Genomic DNA, 18,332 nt, shown 5'->3' with positions numbered 1-18,332 from the left:
TTTTCCACTACATATTCTTCACAACATGTGGAACAGGTAAACAAAAGGTAATAAGTACACTTAGAACCTTTTACCCCTAAATAATTTTTAGAAAAGAAGTTATTACAAAATACTTTTTAATGTTTTGCCCTTATAAGGATTGAATATTTATATAATATTATCGTCAGACATAAAGGACAATAAGTACATAATAAAAAACATAAAAAGTCAATTTCGGCAATTCTAACCTTTTACCTTTGAACCCTCGAAATAGCATGTGACATGAGAATTGACCAATGGGCAAATTGTACATAAATATTTTATGAATGCAGTAGGGGAAAAAGGTGATAAAATCAGTTATAACTTTTTCCACTACATATTCTTCACAACATGTGGAACAGGTAATAAGTACACTTAGAACCTTTTACCCCTAAATAATTTTTAGAAAAGAAGTTATTACAAAATACTTTTTAATGTTTTGCCCTTATAAGGATTGAATATTTATATAATATTATCGTCAGACATAAAGGACAATAAGTACATAATAAAAAACATAAAAAGTCAATTTCGGCAATTCCAACCTTTTACCTTTGAACCCTCGAAATAGCATGTGACATGAGAATTGACCAATGGGCATATTGTACATAAATATTTTATGAATGCAGTAGGGGAAAAAGGTGATAAAATCAGTTATAACTTTTTCCACTACATATTCTTCACAACATGTGGAACAGGTACAAAGTACACTTAGAACCTTTTACCCCTAAATAATTTTTAGAAAAGAAGTTATTACAAAATACTTTTTAATGTTTTGCCCTTATAAGGATTGAATATTTATATAATATTATCGTCAGACATAAAGGACAATAAGTTCATAATAAAAAACATAAAAAGTCAATTTCGGCAATTCTAACCTTTTACCTTTGAACCCTCGAAATAGCATGTGACATGAGATTGACCAATAAGCAAATTGTACATAAATATTTTAAAATTTCTGCCGGAAATAACCTTTCAAAACGAAAATGATTCCGGATATGTCGGACATAATTTCTAAGACCAGAAAAATTTTTTTCGAGGAAAGGCCAAATTTTGGTAAGAACTTGAATTTTTGTTTGTTTGTTTGTTTGTTTCATTTTCGCCTTTTTCAACAGTATTTCAGTCATATAGGCGGAAAAGAGTCAACTCGGCCCTATACCAACTCGGCACGGGTCAACTCGGCACGTCTTTACAAAACTATATATATCGTATAAACTTTGCTTTGCATGTTATTAAGGTAAATGAATGATAAGAAATATCTTATTAAATAATATAATTAATAAATGTAAATGCTCTTCAGTGATGGAGGTAATAAAGATAATAATCTAATCTCGTTCGGTATCAAGGAGGCTGCCGTCTGCCGTCTCTATTGTTTTTCCGGCAGGGCTCTCATATATAAGGGCTGAACAGAGAAAGAGGGGGAGAGGAGTTTAGGATTAGTTGGGGAGAATTAGTTTAGAGTTATTTAGAGTTAAAAGACTGAGTATGAGTTTTTAGGATATTTTGTGTAAATGGAAATATGAATGTTTGTGAAAATAAAATTATAGTAGAAGACTTTGTCCTTCTGTAGTGTTTTATTAACTCGGCTTCAAGTAAATGAAGAACTTATTTAACTAAAATGATATTTGCAACAAAGTCTAGCCTTTGATTGCTACCGTCAAAGGGGTGATTTTGTTACAATATTAAAGATTCCTTTAATAAATATTCTTTTTATATAATTAACTTTTTATATAATATAAAAATAATAATATAAGGTGTTCAAGAACTGAAGGCATTTATTGGTGAATTTCCACAAGTCTTGAAAGATTTGGAAAAAGGAGAAAAAATAAAAAGGCTCCGTACTAAGATATTTAACGAAAGAAAACTTGCAAGAGAGAAACTGCGAAGAACAAATAAAGGTAACACAATTAAACATTATTTTTATAGCTTTCATATTGAGTGATAAGAGTGTACAATTCTTTGTTTAACCATTGTTAAAATAATATTGATTTTAGTCAGTTTTTTCACCACAAAAGGTATCAAGTAACTTTCCAAATAGGTCGAAATCAATGTATAAAAAAATTGTTGTATGACTCTATGATATGTCAACAGTAGCCTTGACATTAGTGACAAGTTACTTAATGGACATTAAAAAGACAACTCAAGATTTCTTTTACCAAATATGAAAGACATAAGTAAATATACAGTGTTGCATCTAAGGCCACAGAATTGCGCAATTTGTGAATATTTTTTAAGATCGTGCTTTTTAATGAAGTCATTATGCGCGCCAAGTGGCGCATCAAACATTCTTTTCAACTTAATTCAGTTAATCTTCATTGTACCTTGATCGCTTCTGCTATGTTTGTTTTCAATTGCGCAATTGACTAAACTACGTACTTTATAATGCTTTGTAAATCATATTTCATTTATCAAATGTACAAATGTAAGAATCTAATTTAATGATGCCAAAACAACAATCAAGTTTAAAAGATTGCAGTAAACATAAAAAAAATAAAATCCACTGAAAATTGTCACGTACGTATCATCAAAACTTACAATGCTGTATATTTCAGTATGATCAAATAATGGAGAATCTGAAAGAAACAGTTATTTGTGATAGTCAACAATGGTAAGTTTTTAATAAATTTATTTACTTTGAGTAATTAAACAGAGTAATTAAACATTGATAGCCAAAAAATAAAAGAAATACAACATTGATAGCCAAAAAATAAAAGAAATACAAGTTATATCAATAACTGTCGGGACAATTTTAAAATGGAATCAACAATAGACAGAGAGAAGAAAAAATAGTGACTGCCAGCAAGGACAGAGTCAACAGTGAAGGGTAATAATGTGATGCTTTTTATCAATTTGTAATTATACTGTGTTCTTACAATATAATGAGAGCCATGTCAACATGGCCATCCCCCACCGAATGTGTTTGCTCATTGGAAGAATGTATATGTAGCAGAGCAGAATAACTCCATTTTAAGAGGTCTTTTGGTAATGAAAACTGATGGCTATAAGGATTACAGATTTGAAACCTATGTGAATACTGATGGCTGAAAATAACAAAGGGCAATAACTGAAAAATAATATAGGGTAGGTTATCATTCTTGTGTGCTGCATCCCTCCTCAGTAAAATCTATCCACCTATGAAGTTTCAAGTTGAAACCTCAAATACTTTTAAGAAAAAAATTGAATTCAAAAATTAAGTATGAAAAATAACAAAGGGCAATAACTCAAAAATTACAAAATGTAGAGTTATCATTCTTGTGCACTGAACACCTCCTGAGTTAGATCTATGCACCTATGAAGTTTCATAATGATATCTCAAAGGCTTTTTGAGTTATGCTCTGGACAAAAATTAATTTTGAACAAGAGGGCCATGATGGCCCTGAGGTAGCTCACCTGTATATAGGCCCCCCACCCCGGGCCAATTTTTAACCAAGGGCTTTTATTTGTTTATTTGAACAGACTTGGTAGACACCCATAAGAAGATGTTTCATGCTAAACTCTAATTTCTAGCTCATTGGGTTTTTTAAAAGAAGATTTTTAAAGTTTTTACTATACACATATAGTTAAAAACAATGACACCCCTGGGGCAGGGCCAGTTTTGACCCCCGGGCTTTTATTTGAACAAACTTTGTAGATATTTACTTAAAGATGTTTCATGCTACATATCTAAACTCTAGCTATTTGGGTTTTTTCAAAGAAGATTTTTTAAGTTTTTGCTATACACATATAAGGAAAATCAATGACCCCCCCCCCCACCCGGGCGGGGCCAGTTTTGACCCCAAGGCTTTTATTTGAACATACTTGGTAGACACCAATTAGAACATGTTTCATGCTAAATATCTTAGCTCTAGCTCTTTGGGTTCTTTAAAAGAAGATTTTTAAGTTTTTACTATATGCATATAGGGAAAATCTATGACCCCCTACGGCGGGGTCAATTTTGACGCCAGGGCTTTTATTTGAACAAACTTGGTAGACATTCACTAGAAGATGTTTCATGCCAAATATCTAAGCTCTAGCTCTTATGGTTCTTTAAAAGAAGATTTTTTAAGTTTTTACTATATGCATATAGGGAAAATCAATGACCCCCTGGGGCGGGGCCAATTTTGACCCCAGGGCTTTTATTTGAACAAACTTGGTAGACACTTATTAGAAGATGTTTCATGCTAAATATCTTAGCTCTAGCTCTTTGGGTTCTTTAAAAGAAGATTTTTTAAGTTTTTACTATATGCATATAGGGAAAATCTATGACCCCCTAGGGCGGGGTCAATTTTGACCCCAGGGCTTTTATTTGAACAAACTTGGTAGACATTCACTAGAAGGTGTTTCATGCCAAATATCTAAGCTCTAGCTCTTATGGTTCTTTAAAAGAAGATTTTTTAAGTTTTTACTATATGCATATAGGGAAAATCAATGACCCCCCGGGGTGGAGCCAATTTTGACCACAGGGCTTTAATTTGAACAAACTTGGTAGACACCCACTAGAAGATGTTTCATGCTTAATATCTTCGCTCTAGCTCTTTGGGTTCTTTAAAAGAAGATTTTTTAAGTTTTTACTATATGCATATAGGGAAAATCAATGACCCCCTGGGGCGGGGCCAATTTTGACCCCAGGGCTTTTATTTGAACAAACTTGGTAGACGCTTACTAGAAGATGTTTCATGCCAAATATCTAAGCTCTAGCTCTTGGGGTTGTTTAAAAGAAGGTTTTTTAAGTTTTTACTATATGCATATAGGGAAAATCAATGACCCCCCCGGGGCGGGGCCAATTTTGACCCCAGGGCTTTTATTTGAACAAACTTGTTAGACACTCACTAGAAGATGTTTCATGCCAAATATCTAAGCTCTAGCTCTTATGGTTCTTTAAAAGAAGATTTTTTAAGTTTTTACTGTATGCATATAGGGAAAATCAATGACCCCCTCGGGCGGGGCCAATTTTGACCCCAGGGCTTTTATTTTAACAAACTTGGTAGACACTTACTAGAAGATGTTTCATGCCAATTATCTAAGCTCTAGCTCTTGGGGTTGTTTAAAAGAAGATATTTAAAGATTTTTCTTTCGGTTGCCATGGCAACCAGAGTTCTGCATGGAATTAAATTCTTTGAACAATTTTTAAAGGTGACCACCAAAAGAACATTCCTGTGAAGTTTGAATTGGCTCAGTGGTTTATGAGGAGATGTCATTTAAAGCAAAAGTTTACGGACGGACGGACGACGGACGGACGTACGCCGGACGAAAAGCGATCACAAAAGCTCACCCTGTCACTTTGTGACAGGTGAGCTAAAAATAACGAAGGGCAATAACTAAACAATTATGCAGGGTAGAGTTATTGTTCTTTTGCACTGCACTCCTACTCAATGAGATCCATCCAGCTATGAAATTTCAAGTTGATACTTCAAATACTTTTTGAGATAAGCTCCGGAGAAAATATTATGAAAAAGAACAAAGAGGAATAACTCAAAAATTGTATAGGGAAGAGTTATCATTCTTGTGCACAGCATTCCTCCTCAATAACATCTATCCACCTATGACATTTCATGTTGAAATCTCTAACGCTTTTGAGTTATGCTCCACTCGGGTGAAAAATTAGGTATGAAAAATAACAAGAGCTGTCGGTAGGACAGCACGCTCGACTATTCTAAGTGCTTGATAGTAAAAGAGCCTTGATAATGTTAAATTTTTTAAGATCACAAAAGGTCTAATTTTTTTTAATAAATTCATGTTATAGGCCTTAGAGAGAGTCTAATTATACAGTATTGGCTTGACTATTCGGAAGGTAATGTCACAAGGTTGTTTTATTGAGTATAATAATACTAATTACCTATGAATACATAAATTTGACAGAAAAGGTACGAAGGCTTCTAATTAAGATGTTTTATCAAGTAAATCACTGCTTTATTATTTTGAATGCATAAAATTGTCCCAAAAAAAGGCACAAACCCTTCAGTAGTAATTGAGATAACAGCTTACAAGCAAAACTTTACCATGAATTTCTAAGTTGAAAAAGGGGAGAAAAATCACCCTTTAGCAAGATAGAATTATGGATCTTTGTCAGTGACCTACAATTATGACCCTAAATGCATATGTGAAGTTTTAAATAAATATCTGTAATAGTTATTGAGATATGTAAAATTTGCATGTAAACATTAACCAAGAGACTAAGTAGAAAAGGGGATATGAATCAGCCTAAATGCAAGATAGAGTTATTGAACTTGGTCAGTGACATACAATTATGACCCTCCAATTATGACCCTAAGTGCATGTGTAAAGTTTCAAGTAAATATCTTTGAAGACCTTTAACCTTTAACCAAAATTTCTAAGTTTCAAAGGGGCAAATAAGTCTTCAAATTTTGCAGGCAGAGTTATGCAATTTTGCAAACTGATGTACATTGTTACTATAAAAAAGTATTTTAAATTTCAATTGAATATCTCAAGCAATAATTGAGATATTTGACTTTACAAAAAAACTTTAACCAAAATTTCTAAGTCCCAAAGGGGCATAATTCTGTCAATATTGTAGGCAGAGTTATCCAACTTGTCAATCTGATGTACCTTGTTACTATAAATAAGTATTGTAAGTTTCAATTGAATATCTCAAGCAATAATTGAGATATTTGACTTTACAAAAAACTTTAACCAAAATTTATAAGTTAAAAGGGGCATAATTTTGTCAATATTGTAGGCAGAGTTATCTAACTTGTCAATCTGATGTACCTTGTTACTATAAATAAGTATTGTAAGTTTCAATTGAATATCTCAAGTAATTATTGTGATATTTGACTTTACAAAAAACTTTAACCAAAATTTCTAAGTTAAAAAGGGGCATAATTCTGTCAATATTGTAGGCAGAGTTATCCAACTTGTCAATCTGATGTACCTTGTTACTAAAAATAAGTATTGCAAGTTTCAATTGAATATCTCAAGTAATGATTGAGATATTTGACTTTACAAAAAACTTTAACCAACGTAGACTCGGACGCTGACACCAACGCCGGGGCGACTACAATAGCTCTCATATTCTTTGAATAGTCGAGCTAACAAAGGGCAATAACTCAAAAATTATGAAAGGTAGAGTTATCATTCTTGTGCACTGCACACCTCCTGAGTGAGATCTATGCACCTATGAAGTTTCATTTTGATATCTCAAAGGCTTTTTGAGTTATGCTCTGCACAAAAATTAATTTTGGAAAATAACAAAGGGCAATAACTAAAAAATTATGCAGGGTAGAGTTATCATTCTTGTGCACTGCACTCCTCCTCAATGAGATCCATCCAGCTATGAAGTTTCAAGTTGATACCTCAAATAGTTTTTGAGATAAGCTCAGGACAAAATAGCATGAAAAAGAACAAAGGGCAATAACTCAAAAATTGTATAGGGAAGAGTTATCATTCTTGCGCACAGCATTCCTCTTCAATAAGATCTATCCACCTATGATACTTCATGTTGATATCTCAAACACTTTTGAGTTATGCTCCACTCAGGTGAAAAATTAAGTATGAAAAATAACAAAGGGCAATAACTCAAAAATTATGAAAGGTAGTTATCATTCTTGTGCACTGCACACCTCCTGAGTGAGATCTATGCACCTATGAAGTTTCATGTTGATATCTCATAGGCTTTTTGAATTATGCTATGGACAAAATCAATTTTGAAAAATAACAAAGGGCAATAACTCAAAAATTATGCAGGGTAGATTTATCATTCTTGTGCACTGCACTCCTCCTCAATGAGGTCTATCCACCTATGAAGTTTCAACTTGATAACTCAAATACATTTAGAGATAATTATGCTCCGGACAAAAATGTCTGACGGAAGGACGGACGGAGACTATAACTATATCCCCCGCCGCCTTTTCGGCGGGGGATAATAATGCAGTGAAACTAATTAAGTATTGATATACTTTTTATCAATTTTGAATTCATTATTGATTCCAGTGAACATCAAGAACATAGGAGACATCACAGCTTCTGTTTCAATTTTCCGGAATTCTACCATAACAGCAGCAGATGCCACAATTTTGGTCGGGATTTCTTTACTTTGCAGGTAATTGCACAAAATAGAGGCTGTATATTTGTACAATTGTGGATGTATTCTGTATAGTTCTCAGTCAAACAAAATTACATTGAATGATTAAAAATACAAGCTAACATCTAAGAAGATTTATCAATTTTTACTTCAAACCAAAGCAACATTATGATATTGCTGTATGTTCCAGTGCTTTCAGAAATTTTGAATTTCTGCCAGGAAGCTTTCTCATGTAACTATGGTGGTTCTAGGTCGCCCTTATTGTGATTTAATAGCGTCATTCCCACCAATGAAAGTAAATTTTGATTTCCCAATATCTAAGGGAATTTTTAATCTGCATGTTCATGTGCTGTAAATGAGTATTGATATATATATATGAATTATTGCATTTACATGTGCCTGTTGTTCATGAGAACGAAAAACAGAAGGTAAATGGAATTACATGTGTCATCGGCATGCATGGGTAAAAAAGAAAGTCGTGATTATAGAACTGGAACAGTGTATGTTTCATGTTCTATAGTGCGGTGAATTAAAGAATGAAATACATTATAATTATAGATTTGTATTATTAGATTATACCAATCCTTTTTAGGAAGAGAAGTGTTTGACCTTAAAACTAATGAAGGAGCTGAGTAAAACAATAAAGAAATCATTTTAATATCACTATCTGAAAAATTTCTCATGACAACCAATTGATACAAACAGAAGACACATTACATCAAGTCCACTGAGTGATCCTCGGAAGACATTACCAATGCAGAGACAGGTTGGTGCCAGTCTTATGAATTTACGGCAGTCACAATCATTCAGCCAGTACAACAAGTTTATGAGTGGAGTTGACCTTCAGGACCAGTGTAGAAGTACTTACCCAGTTGGCAGAAATGGAAAGAAGTCCTGGCGGTACATCTTCTGGTTCCTGTTTAATAGTGTGATTGTCAACACCTGGATTTTGTACAGGAACAACCAAGAAGAGGTATACTAGTAAACATCTCGACTTCAGGCTAGAGCTGATCCAGGATCTTGTTGGAGGTTACAACAAGCGGAAACGCTGTCAGCCCGAGAAGCCTTTCCTTGGACAACTTGTTGAAGTTGAAAACATCCAAGGGCATATATTATCTAGACTTCCTGGAAAGAAGCGTACATGTAAGTTTCACCCCCGGAACCTGAAGGAGACACGCGAGACTGTCTATGGCTGCACTGTATGTAATGTTCACCTGTGTAGGGATGGCTGCCATGCCCAATTCCACAACCAAGGATGAATTCACTTCATATTTTAAGTTATAATGAATAAAAAAAATACTAAAAAAATCTCAGCAGTGAACTTAAGTCTTGCCATTTGTGATTGATATTTACATATTTCCAGTATTTACATGGTCAAAACAACATCAGCCGGTGAACTCTGTTGCTTTTTTTTGTTGGCAACATATTCAACATTTTAGCATGAATGCAAAGATAATGTGCATAGACAAATTTGAGGGAAAAGGGTGGGGTTGGCCATGATAAGAGCACCTCTTCCTGGTGTGGCCTGCATGTGGCTGCATAATTGTCTCTTTAAAATATTTCTAAATTTTAAATTATCAAATTATTTTTGCTTAAATTTTGGTTTAAAATATAGACTTTCAAAAAAATAAAATAAACATTATCAGCCATAACTAAATGCTCTTCAAATTATTAATGTGTATATACATGGGCGTATTTTGACACTGCCATTGGTATCAATCCAGCTGTAAGCAAACTGCCAACTTATCTGCAAAAAAAAATGAACAAGGGCAACACATTACAGGGAAAAGTACCATGCACTGTTTCCTCCATTCAGTAAACTTCACATATTTCACATTTACAGGCTGATAAAGGTGTAGAAATACACAGAGGTAGTGACAGGCTGATATTAGTATTCAGTGCAAATGGTAAACAGTTATAAACTTTGCTGCCACATGGGGAAAGTTAACCTTTTTAGTATGACATTTACATACAAGGGTACAGAAGAAAACAGTTGGTTTTTTAATATTTATATTTTACTTTTAGATATGTAGACGAGTGAATGACTATTTAAGTATTTGCAGTACAAAATGTGACGTTATAGGGCATGTGATGACATGTGATGAAATGTGGTTTATCACTGTAATGTATTGTTACATGGCCAGCGATTAGCTAAATGCAGGGAAAACCGTAAGATTTAATGGGACATTAGGTGATTGGATGAAAAGGTATTCTGTATAAATATAAAAAATATTTTGGAAACTAACAGTACATTGTTTTTTTTTGAGAAAAAAAAATGAAGTATTTTGTAAGCCTGTAGGATAATTTTTTACTCTGATATTTACATTTTAAACAAGTATATGTCAGTCCTGTGATCAGCAGTGAATTACAGTGAAAAGAGGGATGGGTAATCCTCTTTGAAGTCATTTTACCATAAATTTGGTTGGCAACCCCTATATAATCAGATGAGTTTTATGTGTCAGGCATGTCATTCTCTCAGAAAAGTCACACTTTTATGATGAAAACTCAATTTTAAGGTCTACTTTGGGGTCAATTCTTATAATGTAAGTCTATGGAAAATTAATGTAAGTGTCTGACCTAAAGGCTGAAAATGGTATGAAACAATTCTCATGCCAATGATGTAGTAAATATATCTTGTTTTGAAAATAATTGACAAATGAGCTGTGAATATGTATTTGTTAGATACAAAATGAACAAAATGGCTGGTTTAAACCAATTTTGGTCAAATTTGCAGAAAAATATAGAGAGACACTCAATTATTATGAATGCTGATGGGGAAATTGACTGTAAAATCTGGATAGGGAGTACAGATAAGTATGGATATGGGAGTAAAAAAATTAAATGGCCAAATGGTCTTCAGACCATTGAAAGTGAACAAAGACTGGCATATATGTTGGACCAGCGTTTACTAAGGGAGGATGTGCCACGGCTAGCACCAGATGGGTCAGATCTAGATGTTAGCCATACATGCAATAATAAATGTTGCGTAAACCCTAGGCCATACATGCCATAATTTTTAGACTCATTTCCGGGACACTTTTCATTTGAAGGTGGGGCATTGATCAGCAAACGTATTTTTTTTTTTTAATTTACATAGTGGGCATACAACCTATAGGCCCTATTACCGGTAATTACATGCAAATTTAATGACACCATAAACAAAGTCAGAATGTCAATAATTATTAACAGTTTTTCTATCTTTTTTAAGTATTTAGGCATCGTTAATTCAATCAGTCACAGAATAGAATAAAGCTATGTTAAGTAATGACAATTAGCCATGTCATTTACCTAAAACATTCCCTGAATCTTGTAGATTTTATCACCTCATATTTAGCAGTAATTTTCACAGTGTTTGACCACTAATAAATGCCTCCAGGCGGATTAAATTTATACTGGCCAGTTGGCCAGTGTATGACGGGAGACGCTCAAAATCCCCTTGATCATAATCCCCTTGGTTGATAAACGACATAGTGATCGAAATCCCCTCAACAGAAATGACAGGGTTATCATAATCCCCTTGGCAAAAATAAAGGGGTGGTCATAGCTCCCCTCAGTGGGTAGTCAAAATCCCCTCAAATAATGTGAAATGGTTGGGAAATTTCTTTTCTTATTTTTCTTTTTAGTTCAATGAATTTAAGAACCAACTGCTTCAAGAATTGCTGAAAAAAAAGAGAAAAGCATACAAACAATTAAAAGGTGTATGTTTGTCACAGCCAGTTAATAATGACACCCTTTATTGATGTTATTATTGCTGAGAAAATTGTAAAATACAAACAAATAAATGATAGTTGATTATAATTAATCATTGCAATTATAGTTATATGTAACAAACAATCAATTAATCCTTGCAATGATAAACACCTTTAAAGGCAAATTTGTTGCACACTAGCTTTAGATCTTTCCAGATAATAACTTAAAATGAGGCTATTAATTGCAGTTTGCTATCTAAAATTACTTCATCTTTGTTTTACTTAACTGCAAACTGTTATTTTGTTGGGTATATAATATGATGGCTCTCTGCAATAGACATGAATACCCAAAATGGAATTCATTACAAGTAACAAAGGTTCTCGTAAGCTTCTGTATGAAGGTTATGCCTACACAAAGAAAAATGAAAATAAGTCCTCAATGCGGTGGGAATGCTCTCAGAGAATTGGTCTGAACTGTAAAGGTGCACTGACTACTGATTTACATGTAAGTATATAATCAATAATAATCATTTGGTACATTGAACATGAGATAAACTAATATGTATCAATTGTGCAAGTTATGCCTGAATTAATTTTTTTCGTCTTATTATTTTTTTTAACCTTTGTATAGCACTCTTTTTAAGTAAAGCAAAAGAGATTACATGAAAATATTAATGGAGACATAAAGCACATCATAATAAAAGTATGCATAAATCTGAATTATAATAGGTAAATATTAATTTCAGCATGCTAACTTTATGTTCTATTTCTAGGTGTCTTCTGTCAAATCTGAAACCGCGCACAGTCATGCTCCTGACAAATTTGCAATGCAGGCACTTAAAGTCCGCAGTGAGATAAAAGCATCTGCTGAAGCTAACCGTGGTAAACCCGGACAGATAGTAACAGATAAATTATCGCTGCAGCCTACAGAGTGAGTTAATAAATAAGACTCATAGAAATCCTGTAAATTTCAAAATTGTTCTTTTTTAAATTTCAACATGCTCTGTAAAATGCACATGGGTCTTCTCATGAAATAAACCACTTTGGAAATTTATATTAGTAAGATTACTTTTAATGATGATATTAATGATATAATGACAATACTGATGAATATGTTAAATGCCCAGAATGTACAGACACAAAGGCCAGACAAACAACTGTGAAATAGGAAAATGAAATAATTGAATTGAGTGCATGAAAACTGTTGCTTTATTTTTACTTCAGGTTATTGCTGCCAGTTCCGTAAAGAGTTTGAAGCAAACTGTGAGACGCGCCAAGAGAGGAACAGCACCTAAGAACCCATCAACAATCAGAGATGTTCCTGTTCCTTTCCCTATTGAGTTTGCAAGTAATGTCATCTACGACAACGAGTCTCCAGACAACCGTATCCTCATCTTCGCCACTAATGACGGTCTTCGCCTCCTAGATAGTGCATCCAGATGGTTTATGGATGGCACCCACTCTACAGCACCCTCTCAGTTCCAACAACTTTTTGTCATCCGTGTACCTTTAGGTGAATCCTGTGTCTCAGTTGTCTACGCACTCCTTCCGTCAAAGCAACAGCTGGTGTATGAAGAAATGCTGACTGCCCTACTAGATGCAAGCAGAGGGTCTTCAGTCTGACTACAACAATGATGATGATGTGAAATCCTTCTGCGGAAAGCTTGACGGTCTGGCGTTTCTTCCATGCAGCGATGTGCAAGAAGGCTTGACGTTACTACGTGAACAGGCCCCAGATCATCTACAGTGTCTGGTTGAGTATTTTGACTCCAACTATATAAATGGATCCTTTCGCGCAGTCATCACTGCTAATGGTAATATGAGGTTCCGACGCTCCTCTCCAAGATTTCCTCCACCAATTTGGAATGTGCACAGTGCCACAATGACTGACCAGGATAGAACAAATAACCAGTGTGAATCTTGGAACAATGGGTTTAAGCACCTTGTTGGACATTCAAATCCTTCACTTTGGACAGTTGTGCAATGTGTTGAAAAGGATGCAAAAATGGTGGCAGCTGAAATTCTGAGATGTAATCGTGGTGAACTTCTACAGAAACGAGTGAAGAAGGCCACTAAAGCTCACCAGCAGAGACTGAAAGTTTTGTGCTCACAGTACGCAAGTGGCATTAAATCCCTTGAAGACTTCTTGGGTGCTCTGGGACAGATTATCAGAATAAATAATGTCGGTGCTATGTAAATTCTCGTGAATGTGCTAACAATATGTAAAATGTGCTGTCAGAAAATAAATAGAAGTGAAATATTATGTCTGGTTTTATATTTTATATTAACATGAAAATGACAACATTGGAGTATTTTAAAAATAACCTGTATTATATTGCTTAAAGTATACTCCATACTCTTTCCTCTATCAATGTAACTGGCTGTTTGCAACATTTCTTTATGTAACACAATAGTTTAGCTGGAGTGACAAAAAAAGATCAAAGGAAAAAGAATATTGAGTAAAGGGGGTTGTTTTTCACAAGTTGAGGGGATTTTGACCACCCCATCATTTTTGCCAAGGGGATTTTGACTATCCATCAAGGGGATTATGAACACCCGGTCATTTCTGTTGAGGGGATTTCGATCACTATGTCATTTTTCAACCAAGGGGATTATGATCAAGGGGATTTTGATATACATTCTGTTTGACCACTAATAAATGCCTCCAGGCGGATTAAATTTATACTGGCCAGTTGGCCAGTGTATGACACCTTCACTCAGGAAGCCACAAGGGGTAATTAATCTTTTAATTGATCAAAATTATTGCCGATAATTGTTAGTTGGAAGGGGCACTTTTTTGTTGGAAGGGGCACGTAGATATACCAAGCAAAGGATTAGTGGCTGTTAGGGGATAATCGTTCGTTATTAGCGTTCTAGATAAGTTTACAAAAACTTGACAATAAAATTATATAAACTAGACTCATGCAGCCAAAATTTCAGATGTTACAATATTTAGTTTCAATTTATTTTGCACAAATTATTGTTTTCATTTTAAGTTCAAAGCCCTTAAAACTTTTCAATGTTAACACAAACCATTTTCATACAATGTTCAAGGCACTGAAATTACTCAGTCTCAACCTTTTGAAAATAGCATATTTCATATTTGTAGCCAAAATAATGGCTACATACATTTCCACAAAAGTATGAGTGCTGGAACTGAAAGTTCAAAAATTTTCCAACATTCAAGAAAGATAAGTTTGTCCAAAATCATTGAACCACGACCAAATTCAACTTAAACTGCTTATTCCTAAGATTTATCTATATTATTTTCAAAGTGAAAGGGACATAACTCTGCCAAAAAATCATCAAACCATGACCAAATTCCAACTTGACCTGCCCATTCCTTTGACATATCCATATGTCAAATTTGAGTTGAATATGTAACACAGTTGGGTAGATAATGAACAGAAACTGTAAATTTCATATTATTTTCAAAGTGTTAGGGGCATTACTCTGCGAAAAATCATTGAACCATGACCAAATTCGAACTTGGCCTGGGCATTCCAAAAACATATCCATATGTCAAATTTGAGTTGAATGTGTTGTACGTTTGGGGAGATAATAAACAGAAACTGAAAATTTCATATTATTTTCAAAGGGAAAGGGGCATTACTCTGCCAAAAATCATTGAACCATGACCAAATTTGAACTTGACCTGCACATTCCTTTGACGTATCCATATGTCAAGTTTGAGTTGAATGTGTTGAACCGTTGGGGAGGGGGAGATAATGAACAGAAACTGTAAATTTCATACTATTTTCAAAGTGAAAGGGGCATTACTCTGCCAAAAATCATTGAAGCATGACCAAATTCAAACATGACCTGTATTTTCTCATGACATATCCATATGTCAAATTTGAGTTGAATGTGTTGTACCGTTGGGGAGATAATGAACGGAAACTGAAAATTTCATATTATTTTCAAAGTAAAAAGGGCATAATTCTGCCAAAAATCATCGAACCATGACCAAATTCGAACTTGACCTGTATTTCCTCATGACATATCCATATGTCAACTTTGAGTTGAATGTGTTGTACCGTTGGGGAGATAATGAACGGAAACTGAAAATTTCATATTATTTTCAAAGTGAAAGGGGCATAACTCTGCCAAAAATCATTGAACCATGACCAAATTTGAACTTGACCTGCACATTCCTTTGACGTATCCATATGTCAAGTTTGAGTTGAATGTGTTGAACCGTTGGGGAGATAATGAACAGAAACTGTAAATTTCATATTATTTTCAAAGTGAAAGGGGCATTACTCTGCCAAAAATCATTGAAGCATGACCAAATTCAAACATGACCTGTATTTTCTCATGACATATTCATATGTCAAATTTGAGTTGAATGTGTTGTACCGTTGGGGAGATAATAAACAGAAACTGAAAATTTCATATTATTTTCAAAGGGAAAGGGGCATTACTCTGCCAAAAATCATTGAACCATGACCAAATTTGAACTTGACCTGTATTTTCTCATGACATATCCATATGTTAAATTTGAGTTCAATATGTGCAACGGTTATCAAGACAAGAAGCGCCGCAATGCGACGAAAACCAGGTTTTCAACGACCAAATTTTGATGTGACAGCAATCAATAGGTCAAAGTACACTGAAGTTAATGAGTAGAAGCTGAAAATTCTATTGTAAGCAAATGACCTTGAACTTGCTCCCAGATATCTAAGTAGCAATCAAAAGCTGCCACTCAGCAAGTTTATTGTCAAAAGGTCAAAGCAAACTAAGTTATATCATGAAAACTAAATACATTAACCTTGATCACAGACACCTGGGTAGCAATCCCAAGCTGCCTCTTGATATAAGCTACCCATTCATCAAGTTTGGTGTCAAAAGGCCAAAGCAAACTCAAGTTATTGAGCGGAAACTGAATTTCTATTTTTAATAACAATGACCTTGACCTTAATCACAGACACCTGGATAGCAATCCCAAGCTGCCTCTTGATATAAGCTATCCATACACCAAGTTTCGGTGTCGATAGGCCAAAGCAAACTCAAGTTATAGAGCGGAAACTGAAAATTTCATATTATTTTCAAAGGGAAAGGGGCATTACTCTGCCAAAAATCATTGAACCATGACCAAATTTGAACTTGACCTGCACATTCCTTTGACGTATCCATATGTCAAGTTTGAGTTGAATGTGTTGAACCGTTGGGGAGATAATGAACAGAAACTGTAAATTTCATATTATTTTCAAAGTGAAAGGGGCATTACTCTGCCAAAAATCATTGAAGCATGACCAAATTCAAACATGACCTGTATTTTCTCATGACATATCCATATGTCAAATTTGAGTTGAATGTGTTGTACCGTTGGGGAGATAATGAACGGAAACTGAAAATTTCATATTATTTTCAAAGTGAACGGGGCATAACTCTGCCAAAAATCATTGAACCATGACCAAATTTGAACTTGACCTGCACATTCCTTTGACATATCCATATGTCAAGTTTGAGTTGAATGTGTTGAACCGTTGGGGAGATAATGAACAGAAACTGTAAATTTCATATTATTTTCAAAGTGAAAGGGGCATTACTCTGCCAAAATCATTGAACCATGACCAAATTCAAACTTGACCTGTATTTTCTCATGACATATCCATATGTCAAATTTGAGTTGAATGTGTTGTACCGTTGGGGAGATAATGAACGGAAACCGAAAATTTCATATTATTTTCAAAGTAAAAGGGGCATAACTCTGCCAAAAATCATCTTACCATGACCAAATTTATGTTTCAAACAATTTAAGCTTTATGCAGAAATAGACACTTGTAAGCGGGGAGTGTTAGAAAAATATGTTGTGGAGGGAATATACCAGCCCCTTCAGCTGAACGGAAACCGAAAATTTCATATTATTTTCAAAGTAAAAGGGGCATAACTCTGCCAAAAATCATCGAACCATGACCAAATTCGAACTTGACCTGTATTTTCTCATGACATATCCACATGTCAAATTTGAGTTGAATGTGCGCAACTGTTACTAAGATAATGAACAAACTGATGATGACGGAATGACGGAAGGACGATGGAAGGAGGGAATGACATAACTGGGTAACACTATATGCCCCGGCCATTACATGGCGGGGGCATAAAAAGTAAAATTTCTTGCTTCAAAGTAGATTATTTTAGATTTTTCTTACTGACACTGATACTTAGCTGTCTCTAAATGAAAGGGAAACATTACAGAATGTTTAATAAGTTTATATCATTTTCAATGACAAAAATGACTGCTACAAGCTGTTTCATACCAGCAAACTGTGGAATATGATCAATGAAGTCAGTCGTGAACATAGGCAAAAGAAACCAGACTGTCAAGGAAATCTTGGCTTGGATTCATCTTCATCCCTGCAGTGGAGTTTCGGATGGTACGAGAGTGCAAAGTGTCAGAGCTGTAGCTATGTTTCAAAACAATTTAAGCTTTATGCAGAAATAGACACTTGTAAGCAGGGAGTGTTAGAAAAATATGTTGTGGAGGGAATATACCAGCCCCTTCAGCTGCCTGCCTCCAGAGGACTGCCAACCTTGTCAATGAGGTTATTCGCAAAGAAAATAAAAGGGACATGAAAAGAATCAGGCAAGAACTGAAAGAAATT

The 18,332-nt window shown here is 34.5% G+C and overlaps 1 pseudogene; it reads left to right on the top strand.

Moving 5' to 3' along the window:
- Positions 1-633: 633 nt before the first annotated feature.
- LOC132757473 (uncharacterized) lies at positions 634-11,445 on the top strand (annotated as a pseudogene).
- The last annotated feature ends 6,887 nt before the right edge of the window (positions 11,446-18,332 follow it).

The sequence above is a fragment of the Ruditapes philippinarum genome, unplaced genomic scaffold (assembly GCF_026571515.1).
Source record: "Ruditapes philippinarum isolate M1 unplaced genomic scaffold, ASM2657151v2 ctg691_1_1_1_1, whole genome shotgun sequence".
Lineage (NCBI taxonomy): Eukaryota > Metazoa > Mollusca > Bivalvia > Venerida > Veneridae > Ruditapes > Ruditapes philippinarum.
This window is presented reverse-complemented; position numbering and strand designations above follow the sequence as displayed.